Source organism: Sphaerodactylus townsendi, linkage group LG11 (genome assembly GCF_021028975.2).
Source record: "Sphaerodactylus townsendi isolate TG3544 linkage group LG11, MPM_Stown_v2.3, whole genome shotgun sequence".
NCBI lineage: Eukaryota > Metazoa > Chordata > Lepidosauria > Squamata > Sphaerodactylidae > Sphaerodactylus > Sphaerodactylus townsendi.
In genome coordinates this window covers 27,336,473-27,348,782 of record NC_059435.1, presented here as the reverse complement: position 1 = coordinate 27,348,782, position 12,310 = coordinate 27,336,473, and the positions used below count along the sequence as shown (strand labels likewise).

Genomic DNA, 12,310 nt, shown 5'->3' with positions numbered 1-12,310 from the left:
CTCCCGGCGTTAGTTAGAAAGCGGCTCCCGGAGGGACCTGGAAGCGTCTGTTTTAAGAAGCGAGGGGGTGGGGCGACATTAATCCTTCCCTTGGGACTACTCTGGGGGCTGCCTGCTGACCGGCAGTTTGGTGAGAGCTCGCAAAGGGACAATCTTTGACCCCATGCATCGCACGAGGCAGTGTGGCGGCCGGCATCCCCTTCCCGGTGGGAGGGACTGGAAAGGAGCAGCCATTTTCTTTGGTATTCTTCCAGATAGCTTAAAGGCCCATAAGGTAGCGGCCATTTTTGGAAAACTTTTGGGCTGCTTTACAGGCTGCTACAAAGTCCAATCAGCGGAGTGTATTGATTTCTTTTAAGGCACTTTAGCAGCTGCAAGAACTCTGCACTTGTGTCAAACTGGAATATACATATATATAGTAATAGATATATATATAAAAAAGGGACAAACAGCAAACAAGGGCAGAGAGCGGTTTTGAATTAACAAAAGCAATTTTATTGGTGGAGTTAGTCAGGGCCATGGCGCCGAAGCCTAAAGGCACAAAGAAGAGAGCAAGGAAGGGTGGCCAAACCATGCCACTCAGGCCTTCAGAACAGGGGCGAGGTGGGGCCTCCTCCCCCCCTTCCGGAATTTGAGTCAGCCATGCCACCTGACAGGGGAGTTGGCCGTTTCTTTTACTCCAACAGGTGCAATCCCCTCCTCTTCAGGCGCGAAACCTGCCATGCCTGGAGCACCTACGGTAATCGACCCAGAGGCCGTAAGATTGGAGCAGGGGTCCGGCATAGAGGTGCTGGGGCAGCCTGGGCGGGGAGCTTTCCGAGCCGATCTCGGCCTCCCTCTATTCGGACCGGGATGAATAGTCCCTCTGTGCTCATGCCTCCTCATGGCCAAAGTGGGCTGCCCATATCCGGAAACTCTGTTTTTATGCCATATACTTATCCATATTCTCCATTATATAGGCATGAATGTTAACCCCGGTGTAAAATTGGCCAGGCCAATTCAACCCCTCCCCTGGTTTTGGGCAATGGCCAGGAGGGTTTCATAAGGGAACCAGCCTTATTTTTGGCCTTCTCAAGTTCAAAGTTCTTCTGGTAGTCAGTTTAGAGGAACGCAGGGTCCAACAGAGCTTGGGTTCCTCTACCGCAATTTTAGGGGACTCAGGTCCATCAGAGCTTGGGTTGCCGGGCACCCCCCGGAGCGTGGGTTCGCCCGGGGACCGCTGTCCCAATAGTTAAGTGGTCCAGAGCCGGCTGACTGGGGATTGTACTCTGCCTGGACCAGCGAGGCAGTGTTGAAGCTGCAGCAGGCTCCTGCCAGCCGATCTGCCGGGGCCAGAGCCGGGAACCAGGCGGAGGGAAAAAAAAGGCCTCACCGTCGCGCTAGATCTTCTCCGGCGGTCTCCTAAGCTCATCCTGGTCTGGTGAGTCTCTACGGATGAGGATTCCGCCTAAGCTTTGGCTATGGAGATTACTGGGAAAGAGGGGAGAAGGTGCCAGCTCTTCCCCTCTGGATTACTCAGAGGAGAAAAGGGGAGCTAGCGGTGGAGAGGGGCGGTGAGCCAGGGAACTTAGGGGCTTCAGCCTTTTGCTTCGGCATGGAAGGACCCTGGAGGACACCCCAGAGCTCCCATTTGCCGAGGAAGTTAAGAGAACGTGCCCTGGATGGGTACTATGCAGATATTTTCACGGTTCTGCGGCCGGAAGAGGATCCAGAAAGAGACAGGTTCCCGGTCAGCTAAGAAGAGAAGAGAACGCGTAGAAAGAGCTGAGCGTTCAGCCGACCAACTGGCTGAAAGGGTTCGCTGAATATATGGCTCTGATAGGAGCTGCTTACTTACTAAGGGCTTGGCATCTGTCTGCTCACTGGGCTAATGTTTTGAGGGCACGATCCCTATCAGGGGATGCGGCTGCTATCAAAGTACGATGAGGGCATTCACTTAAAGAGTGCCTCCACATCGTCCGGGGCACGCCAGGTGGGATCTAATACACGATCAGGCGTGGATGACAAATGTAATTAAAACTTCGTCATCTGGTGCTACTGCGTCAACTTGGGGCTGATGGGCCGAGGAAAAAAGAAGGTTTAGTCAGCGGGACCAGCAGCTTGCTGGAGCCTTTAACCAAAGGCTCCTGTAAGAGGGATAAATGTAGGTTCGAGCACAGCTGTTCCACGTTGCTTTGCGCATTACACCAAAATTACAATGCCCGCAACTGGCTCGGCCTCCCTTTAGGCGTGGCCGGAACCCTGGCTCCGGCAACTCTAAGAAGGGCGGTGGCGACCAGGGAGGATCATTCCCCGTCCAGAAGGCCCTGAAGTCGGGTTCTGCGCGAGAGTCTCGCTTCGGTCGCGTGTGTAACTGCTTTATGCCAATGGCTGGACAGGTATCCGTGTCGGGAAGGCGCATTGTACTTATAGGGAGGATTTCAATTTGGTTTTCACATCCCATTTTTAGGGTGTAGAGGTGGCAACCTCAGCTCCCAACTTAAAATCAGCCAGGGAATTGCCCTCGCGGTAGTGGCTGCCAAAGTTGCAAAAGAATGCTTGGCCGGGCAGAATTGCGGGTCCCTTTGCACAACCTCCGTTACCCAACCTCCGGGTTTCCCCCATTGGGGTAGTACCCAAAAAGGCCCCGGTATAGGATGATACAACATTTGTCCTACCACCCGCCAGGGAATTGATGAAACGACTTCATGCGACCCAGGCATCTGCTCTGTTCGGTATGCCACACTGTGGATGAAGCAGTGAGTCTCATCCGGGGAGAGTGGGAACTGCCTCGATGTTGGCAAAATGTGACATACAGTCAGCCTTTCGTCTGCTGCCCATACACCCCAAGGACTTCGAACTGGTGGGTTTTCAATTTGAAGGACATTGGTATGGCCGATAAATGCGTACCCATAGGTTGCTCTATAGCTTGTGCAGCCTTTGAAAAAATTTAGCACCTTTTTAGAATGGGCAATCAAGGATCGCATGCCATCAGCAAAAGTTACTCATTATCTGGATGATTTTTTTGTTTGTAGGTGCAGCTGGCTCTGGCGAATGTCGCGGCGATGTTGTCAGCATTTCAGGTCTTGGCGGCGGAGCTTGGGGTTCCTTTGGCGGCCGACAAGACTGAAGGGCCTGTGTCTTGTTTAACCGCGGGAATTCAATTGGACACGGTGGCAGGAACATCTTCCCTGCCCCTCGACAAGCTGACAACATTAAGTGCGCTGATCGCTTGAACACCTGTGCAAAATGCAGGTTGCGGGAAATACAGTCCCTGCTTGGGCACCTTAACTTTGCCTGCAGGGTTGTCTCCCCGGGAAGGGCTTTCTGTTCCCGCCTCGCCAAAGGTCCTTGGCCGGGCTATTCAGTTCCCCATCATCACGATGGGGTTACTTCTGGTCTTAGCCAAGACTTAGGGGTATGGTTACGTTTTTCTGGAGCGTTATAACGGAGTTTCCTTTTGGCAAAGTTCCTTGGGAGTTCGCGGGATAGTTTTCAAGTTCACACCGATGCAGCTGGCTCGATAGGCTTTGAGTATTTATTTCAGGGGCCAGTGGTGTGCAGAGGAGTAACACCAGCGTGGTCTCAGACCGGAATTTTTGAGGGACATGACTTTCCTGGAGTTGTTCCCTCTGGTGGCGGCGGTTCACATCTGGAAGAAGGATGTGTTTCAGCGACCATGCAGTTAAGTTCTGGTGTGACAACCAGGCTGTGGTCAGGGTGGTAAATCGGCAGTCCAACCCGGTCAGAGCGGGTAATCGCGGCTAGTAAGGGAATTTGTAATGGTTTTGCCTGATTAATAACATCTCCTTTAAAGCTGTTTTCTTGCCAGGAGTATAACTAACAATATAGCTGGCCGCTTTGTCTGGAAATTCGTCAGGTCAGCCGCTTCAGCTCCCTAGCTCCCGAAGTAGCCACTTTCCAGAGAGGTGTCCCGACCATCTGTGGCGTCTTGGAGGCAGTCAATAGCCGAAGGTGTCTTTGAGTCACTGGCTCCAGCTACCCGTGTAGCATTATGAAGGGGCCCTGAGCACCTTCTTTGCGGCTTCCATCGAAGCCTGTTTGACGAGGGTTTGCTTGCTAAGGATTTGGTGCTCCGGTATTTGGTTGACTTGAGGAGTTCGTCAATTGGCTGCCAGGGCGTTAAAGGTCCATTTAGCCGGCCATTTCCTTTTTCAGCCCAGGCCCCTGGGGATCACTGACCACTCCCGCTGCTTCGAAGCTAGAAGAGCAGTGGCCGGGTGGCAGCGGCGCTCCCAGACCTTAAGATAGTAAGCGTCCCATCACCAAGGAGCTCCTGGGAACTTTACTTAGCAGCCACAGAATCAGTCTGTGACTCTGCCTATGAGTCTACACACTGTTCCAGGCCTTGTTTACCTTGGCTTTTTATGAGACGCTTCGATTGTGGTGAGCTAGTGGCCCCGTCCACCACATCATTGGCTCCTAAGGCTCTGCAAAGGGCTGATGTGTCCATGGCCGATGGGAACTTACTCGCATATGGTTGGCGGGGTCCAAGACTGACCAGCCCGGTCGAGGAACCAAAGTCACATTGGCCCCTCTCCCCACCAGAGACACCCTGTCGATTAGCTAGGATAGCTTCGTTTTTAGCTGTCCGCCCTGCAGGGCAGGGTCCCCTGTTTATCCTAGCGATGGAGCATCAGTGTGAGATTTCAATTCGCGGCACAATGTTACGGCTGTGTTTACAATTTTTAGGACTCCCAGCAGAGCAGTTCGGTTCCCACTCCTTTCGGATTAGGGCGGCTACCGCGGCCTCTCAAGAGGGACAATCTGCGAAAACCCGAAATTCAGGCTTTAGGCGGCTGGAGATCTTTAGCTTATAGGTGTTTATGTCCGGCCTAACCTTTCCTTGTAACTTTGTTCTCTTTATAGTTCCGTTGGCCTGTCGTTACCTTGTTTGGATGGTTGTCCCCAGCGGCATTGTTTTACTGGGCTGGAAGTTATGCGAAGAAGTCGAGGGCTGGGGACAACACCTTGGACCTGGACACCTCCCTGGACATTCACTGGCTGGTGAGGCGAGGCATGCGGTGGTCTTCTCTCTGCTCTTCGAGTTCGCGGAACTTCGGTGCTTCAGTTTGGCCTTCCCAGGCGCTTAATAGTTCTTCAGCTGGGGGAAAATGACATTCCGACTTTCAAAGGGGTACTTAGCGTTGCAGAAGCGCCATGAGGGAAGACTTACAGTTGCTTAAATGCCAAGATGCCGAAATCCAAGCTGTTCTGAGTAGGTGCTTGCTGGAGCGGACTTGGAGGAGCGCCGATGGCTCCGGCCAGAGTTAACAAAGTCAGGTCCAAAGGTTTTGTCGGTCCGCCAGCCCGAAATTTACTGAGCATGGAAGGGGATGTTATTCCCCATGTTGATTTGTCTCATGCTCTACCAGCATTGTTTTTGCCCGGCGGAGTCCGCACTTATCGGATTGGGGCCAGGACATCTGGTTGCACGATGTCCGCCATGCTCTGCTGGAGTAGCTTCATGCCCGCGTGAGCTGGCCGAAATCCATTCTGCTCTGTTGCAGTGACTTTCGCGGCACGCACTGAGCTGTGAGACTCTGGAGCTGCTGAAGCTGTTGAGGAGCTGTTGGAGTAACTTGGCTTCGGTGGCGGTAGGAGCATAAGAGCACATCCTATTTGGGGAAGGCAGAAGCTTGCATGCCGGTTCTTCCCACCTCAGGGCCTCCTTATGAGGTCCGTGGTGGTGATAGAGCTCTCGAAAGCCAAGCCTGGGGGGGGCTGCGCTGAGAGCTCGCTGCCCGGCAGGGAGGGGTGTCACAAATTGGGTTTGCGTCCTTGTGGCACCTAGTAACTTCCTGTTCCGTTCCCTCCGGGGGGGATGTGCCGGACAGGGGTTGTGTCCGAAGCGCCTAAGGGGGCAGCGGGGGCTGCGCTATAACCAGGTTCAGCCGGTTTGCTACCTGGGGGGCCAGGATGTGCTCTGGTAGTAATAACAGCCCAGCTTCAAGGTTTCTTGGTTATGTGTTAAATAAATTTTGGGCTGCGGCCGATTTCTATTCCAACAAGTTGTGTTAGTATTCTTTCTGACGAAATGAGTCTCCAAACATCCCCATGCAATGTCCTTGCTTTAAGTGGGAGGGAACCGTAGGCACTGAAGAATACAGATTGGTCCAGGGAGGCTATACCTAGAACTCATGAAGGATGACAGAACAGCTTGAGCTAAAGGAGAGGTGAAGTGCAGATGAATGTTAAAAAATAATTAAAGGAAAGGAAAAGGAAAGAGGAGACACACAATGAAGTAGAATACAGGAGATTAAACAGCATAATGAATGGATACACTGTGAAGAAGTTAGCTCCTTTGAAAAATGCTGTTTTTACCTCAGTCCATACAAATATTCTTTTAGAAAAGTTTACAAATTGGTTTGTCAGATAAAATTCTAACCATTTACATTCCTTTCTGAACACTCTCTTTGGCTCCTAAATGGATGGACCCTTGGCTGTTACTAAGCAAGTTGCTATCACTATAGAATTCTGCTTTCTCTCTTGTATACATCAATGGCTTGCTGCTTCAGGTTCCCCCTACTTTAAATTAATCTTTAGCAGCAAAACAAGAGATGCACAGAGGCTGCACTTTCATTATGTTTCACTAACATGATGTACACCCCTTCGAATGCATTGCCTTGACATTGACAGAAAAGTAGTAAATGAATTCACTTCACAGATGCATTCCTTCTTGTTTATCAATGCCAGTATACAATGTGTGTGGTAAATATTCATAGAGGGTTTTTATTCATTTAAAAGAATATCGCTCCCAGGCAGAAAATAAATACGGGTACCGCTATCGTTTGCTGAGTAGGTTTTTATTTTGGGTCGGTTGTCATTTTTAAGCTCCGTCATTGAATAACCTGTTGTTTAGTTGTGGGGCTGGGGACCTATCTATACTGCACAGATTAGCTACTGAGTCTGACATTGTCACTTTCTCCATACAGGTTTAATGTAATCTAGTCAGCACTGACCTTAACAATCAACATGCTATTGAGGCATCCTAGGACTACTATCCTTTAAAATTCCCTACATTTTCTCATCCAGTTTAATTAATTACAGTTTGTCCCATTTCTCTGCTAGCATTCATGTAAATTATCAGCTCTTGTTTTGAGAGAAAGTGGGGGTGTAGATACTGTTTTGTACTTTGTAGTCACCTCAAGGCACATTTCTGAAATATGTTTTTATTATATGTTGTTATTTTACAATTATACTATTAAAAGTATGATCAGTAACCATGACTGGCTACACAGTGAAAACCTACCCATCCCTCCTACACACACCCCTACTCAGTGGTGTAGCTACCACAGGGTGGGGTGGTAGAGGCTGCTGCCGGGCCAGCCTTGCCTGGCCAGGCCTGGCAGAGGCTGCTGCTGGGCACCCCTGCCCGGCCCTGCCCCATCAGGGCCAGTGGAGGCTGCTGAGCACACCCCTGCCCTGCCCAGTCCTGCCCTGCCACTGGCAGGGGCATGGGGGGCATGTGGGAGGGCAGAAAACTCAGGCAGTTTCCACATGGGCTTAAAGGAATGGCTTCAGCCTGGTAAAACACCGTTTTGGCGGGGACCCTTCTCACAGGCACCGCTGCCAAATCGATGCAGCAGCGCTCTGTTCCTGCCAAAATGGTGTTTCCAAAACTCGCTCGGGGAGCTAGTTTTCCTGCAAACGCTGGCTTCTATCCGCTGCCATGCGAACGGCAGCAGGTGAAAGCCGGCGTATTCCCCTCCCCGGCCCCAAACACCTCCTTACCTCCTGCTGGCAGCCGTAGCTTTGCTGTCGCTCCAAGGAGGCCAAAAGACATGCCCCCTGGCCTCCATAGCTGCAGCTGTTGCTCTGGCCATGGGGGCATGTCCCCTGGCCTCCTCAGAGCAACAGCAGAGCAACGGTTGCCAGTAGGAGGTAAGGAGGGGAGGGGAATATGAAGCTGTGCAGAGCCTGCTCCAACAGCTACGCATCCCATGGGGCCGTTTGGAGAACAGCTCCAGAGCCTGCATCGGCATGATTCATGCCGATGCAGGCTCTCTCCCTTGGCTGTGCGGAAACAGCCTCAGAGTCTGTCCCAGGCTCCATTTTCTTAGTTATGCCCTTGTCCCTACTGGAACAAAAATTGATACTTTAGCATTAAGGGTTTTGAGAGAGCTACCAGTATGTTAAAAACTAAGCAATTAAAGGAAAATTAAATGAAAAAGAGAAACTTTTAAAGAAGGAAACCTACTTTCCAGTATATACATAGGTGGGCCTTGCCCCTGGGGACAGTTAGTCATGAGGAATATTGATGTATATTAAGTACTGTGTAGAACCAACAGTGAAATTCTGTTTGCAGCTCAATCAACAAGTATTCAGTCAGGTAAGATTAGTGCATCTGAATGAATCATGAATCCCTCCTAAAGGAAGGCCACAGATGGCATAATGGTATCCTGCAGACTAGATTAATGTGATGACAAGAAAATGTTTTTTTTTTGTTCAGTGTTGCGTATGTATAAAGTTGAGCCTTTATGCATATATTTAAAAAGCCTAGGAGGGGAAAATGAATGATAGGCTCCTCAAAATCTCTTTAAACCTAATATGTAAGAATGGGGGAAGAAAGTACTGCTTAAAATCAAAGATAATTTTGATATACACTGACTAAGCACAATGCAGAGGACATGGATCAAAAAAAGTAACTTTAATCCTTTGTGGTGTGCCATCTCAATACAGAATTGCCTGGTGTTCAGGAGAAACATTTTTTTTGCAAGTCTGAATACAATAAAATTAAAAGCAAAAGACTTACTAAAGTTCTTGAAACAGAAGGTAAACGAGGGACCAGAAATGCATAAATGGGCCAATCAATTTGCTGCCAGCTAGATGTGGATTAAATAGCCCTCAGTGAATCTAGAGACCACCCAACCCATTTATTCCAATGTTGCACTGCCTATACAACATTATCATCAAATATCTGGTTATTTAAATACTTCTATACTGTCTTTGGAATTCACTGCCTTGGACAGTGGTGGGGTCTCCTTCTTTAGAGGTTTTTAAACAGCAGCTGGATGAACATATGTCGGGAGTGCTTTGATTGTGTGTTCCTGCATGGCAAGGGGGTTGGATTTGACGGCCCTTGTGGTCTCTTCCAACTTTATGATTTTATGATTCTATAAACCCCAGCAGCTTACATCTCTCCTCCAAACAAACTAAAACCTGACCTACAAACAAAGATTATTTTTTTTAGAAAAGACAGGAAAAATAAAGCTATAAAATTAACTGCAAAGTGCTTATGTAAAAAGAACTGCCTTGTGTTTCTTTTGGAGGGTGAAGAAAATAGGACAGCTCTGCATCTCCTCGGGGAGAAAATTCTTCAACACTGGAAGCACCACTGAAAAGTACTGTGGATAAAATGGACAACTCCAAGAGCTTGGTGGAACTTTCTGTCAAGTGAAACCAGGGCTTTGTAAAATCTGATGTGGTTCTGCAGGGCCTGTAAAACATGGATGTTCCAGCAGGTCTTTGGTAGATGACCATGATGGTTTCATCAATCTGGCCTCCCTTGTCCCCTCCCTTGTCCTTGCTCTATCTCCTCCTTCCCTTCCTCTTCTCCTTTCTGCATTTATTGTTAAATTTTTATGTTCTAGTCCTATAGGCCCTGTTGTGAAGGATGACAGGATGGTCCTTGTGGGTTTAACACAGGTTTATTTACAACTAACAATAAGACTAGTTAGAACTATGAACAAGTACACCGAAACTCTGTGTCTGGACTCAAAGTGTCAGCTACAACTGCTTTTCCCAGGTCTCTTATCTCCGCCCATTAATTCAAAGCCTTAAAGATACTTATCACCACAGGCCCTGTAAATGGTTTAGCTGTTGCCTTCCCACCCTCTGACTATAAATGGTTTAGTTGCTAGGTTTAGTTGCTATCTCCGCATCCTCCCCATTTTTATATAGTAAGGACCCTGTCAAGCTTTTATTGATGAAGGTTTTAATTGGATTACATGAAGTTTAAACTGTAATATTTGTTGAAGACTGCCCTGAGCCTGGCTAAGTCTGGAAAAGGTGAGGTATAAATCAAGTAAACAAACAAACAAATATATAAGTAAATATGAACGTTTCTGAAAGTGAAATTTCCCAATGTTTGAAAAGATGTCAAGGATTTGGTGATGTGGTCATCCATTAACACTTATCTTTCTAATAACTTCAGGGAATTTATTTTTCCTGTTGAGGTTGTCATATACAGCCAGGCTTGCTGCTGCTTTATCCTTATGAGAGCACACAAGAAAACCGAAATGGTGCACCAAAAGCAGAGAAAAGAAAAAGGAATATAGAAGCTGTTCTTTCTCCCTGTCAGACTCTTTTACAGATGTCATAGGGAAACAAACTGAATGTGTGGAGCAAGAAATAAAAGATGTTTTAGAAAGTGAGGTCATGACGATGTCAGCCAGTTTGGGGGAGAGATCAAAGTCCCATTTGATATTAAATATTGTGTAAAAAAACAATTGTATTTGTTTTGTGTGGGCTATCACAAACTGAATTTCATAGGGTTGCTAGCTCCAGATTGGGAAATACTTGGAAATTTTATAGGTGGAAGGTAGGATTTGGAGAAGGGAGGGACTTCAATGAGGTATAATGCTACAGAGTCCACCTTCCAAAGCAGCCATTTTCTCCAGAAAAACTGATCTCTGTCACCTGGAGATTAGTTGTAATAGCAGGAGATCTCAAGCTATTACCATGAGGTTGGCAATCCTTATTATGCAGGTGGATATTAACCTCATAGTAAGTATACATGAACTCTTAAACAAGTTGGGTGTGGCCAGGTTTAATACCACTTGTTATTATGAAAGTTGGGTGGCCTCACTAGATGCTAATGTACAGGCGAAATTCACTTTCATTATAAATTAAAAATATTATTTCCTTGGTTTAGAGCCATTTATCCTAAAAAAATCTCTAAGGGACAGCAAGTAACAATTGAAGGAAGGTATATCTCTAGAGATCTAGGAATTATACACAGTGCATTGTAATAATCTTGGTTCAGAATCCAAGTTTGTAGCCTTCCAAACCAATGTTAATGGATTAGATAGTATTTGTGTGTCTTAATACAGCCAAGTTTAATCAAACAATGATTTGGCATGATGCGTGAATGCAGTCATCTTCATAGTTGTGATGTTTCATAATTATAAACAGTTTTCTTTTAAAATATGGCCTAGTTCTTGGTCCAGTTTCACCTGTCAGGCACCAAAGCAAAATAAAATAGTACAGAAATGAATACAAAATAAAATTTCCCCATCAGAGGTAAAATCACCTCAATTACTGTCCTTTTAGGCAGAGCACTGCTATGCTATTCACAATAAACACCAGCCAGTAAAATTGCCCTTTTCTCCAAAAATGAAAACTCCAGTTATTTTGAGTCATTTTTTTCATTATCCTCAGTACTATTTCCTGATACTTTTGAGGATTGTCTCTCATTTTTGCACATTAACTGTGTGATGTGACGGTAGGCAACTTAGGAGACTTCCAGATCACCATTTTGTGTGTGTCTGGATGGTGAGATTGTCACCTATTTATTGCTGTTTACTGTTTGTTTTGTTCCAATCCCCATGGGACTTTGCCACTTTCCATGCTGCAGAGAACAAGAGTCATCAGTATACTCCCCATTTTGAAATGTCACTATGAACAATCTTTTAGAAGAGGATGGTGACATTTGCAATAGGACTTGCATGCAGATGTCTCCAGTCATTTTTTTTTTAAAAAAATGGAAGGAACCGAGTGCCACATAAAAAAAGAAGAAGGATCTTGAGTGATGCCAAAGAGCTCAGTGATCAATGAGAATGCTGCAGGCTATCTGCTATGAACAATAGTGGAATTGGACCCAGACTTTGGGACAGAAATATGGGGTGGGGACAGGCTGTAGCCAGCAAGCTCCATTGAACCCAGTGAGTTTTACTTCTGAATCAATGCACACAGAATAAGCTTATACCATTTGTGTGAGAATGGTGATGAGACAAGTTGCTGAATGTTTTTATTCTGTGACTTGTGCTTGAAATATGCACTTACATATAAATTAGGCTGACCAGCCGTCCCGCTTTTGGCGGGACCGTCACGCCTTTAAACAATTTGTCCCGCGTCCTGCGGGTTCTGCAAATTGTCCTGATTTTTTGGGAGGCTGCTGCACTGCCTTCTGGGGCGCAAGGCAGTGCGGCAGCCTCCCGTGCGCCCGGCCGCAGGAGCACATGGCCTTCTGGGGCTTGCCGTTTGCCGCTCTGTGACAGGGTGGCAAATGGCAAGTCCCAAAAGGCCGTGCGCTTCTGCGGCTGCGCGCGCGCGGCCGCTTCCCCCGTCCCATCTGGTCACCTTAATA

General features: G+C 47.5%; 1 protein-coding gene across 3 annotated transcripts in view; it reads left to right on the top strand.

Annotated features, from left to right (window-relative positions):
* The window catches only part of LOC125441366, a 111,449-nt gene that overhangs the window by 40,810 nt on the left and 58,329 nt on the right, over positions 1–12,310 (top strand). Inside the window, exon 3 of one of the 3 annotated variants that reach the window (XR_007245836.1) lies at positions 9,273–9,331. The exons of the other annotated variants lie outside the window; for them this stretch is intronic. The gene's annotated coding sequence lies outside the window, so the exon portion shown is untranslated. Of the gene's footprint in view, positions 1–9,272; positions 9,332–12,310 lie in introns of those variants that run through there. 3 annotated transcript variants of the gene reach the window in all.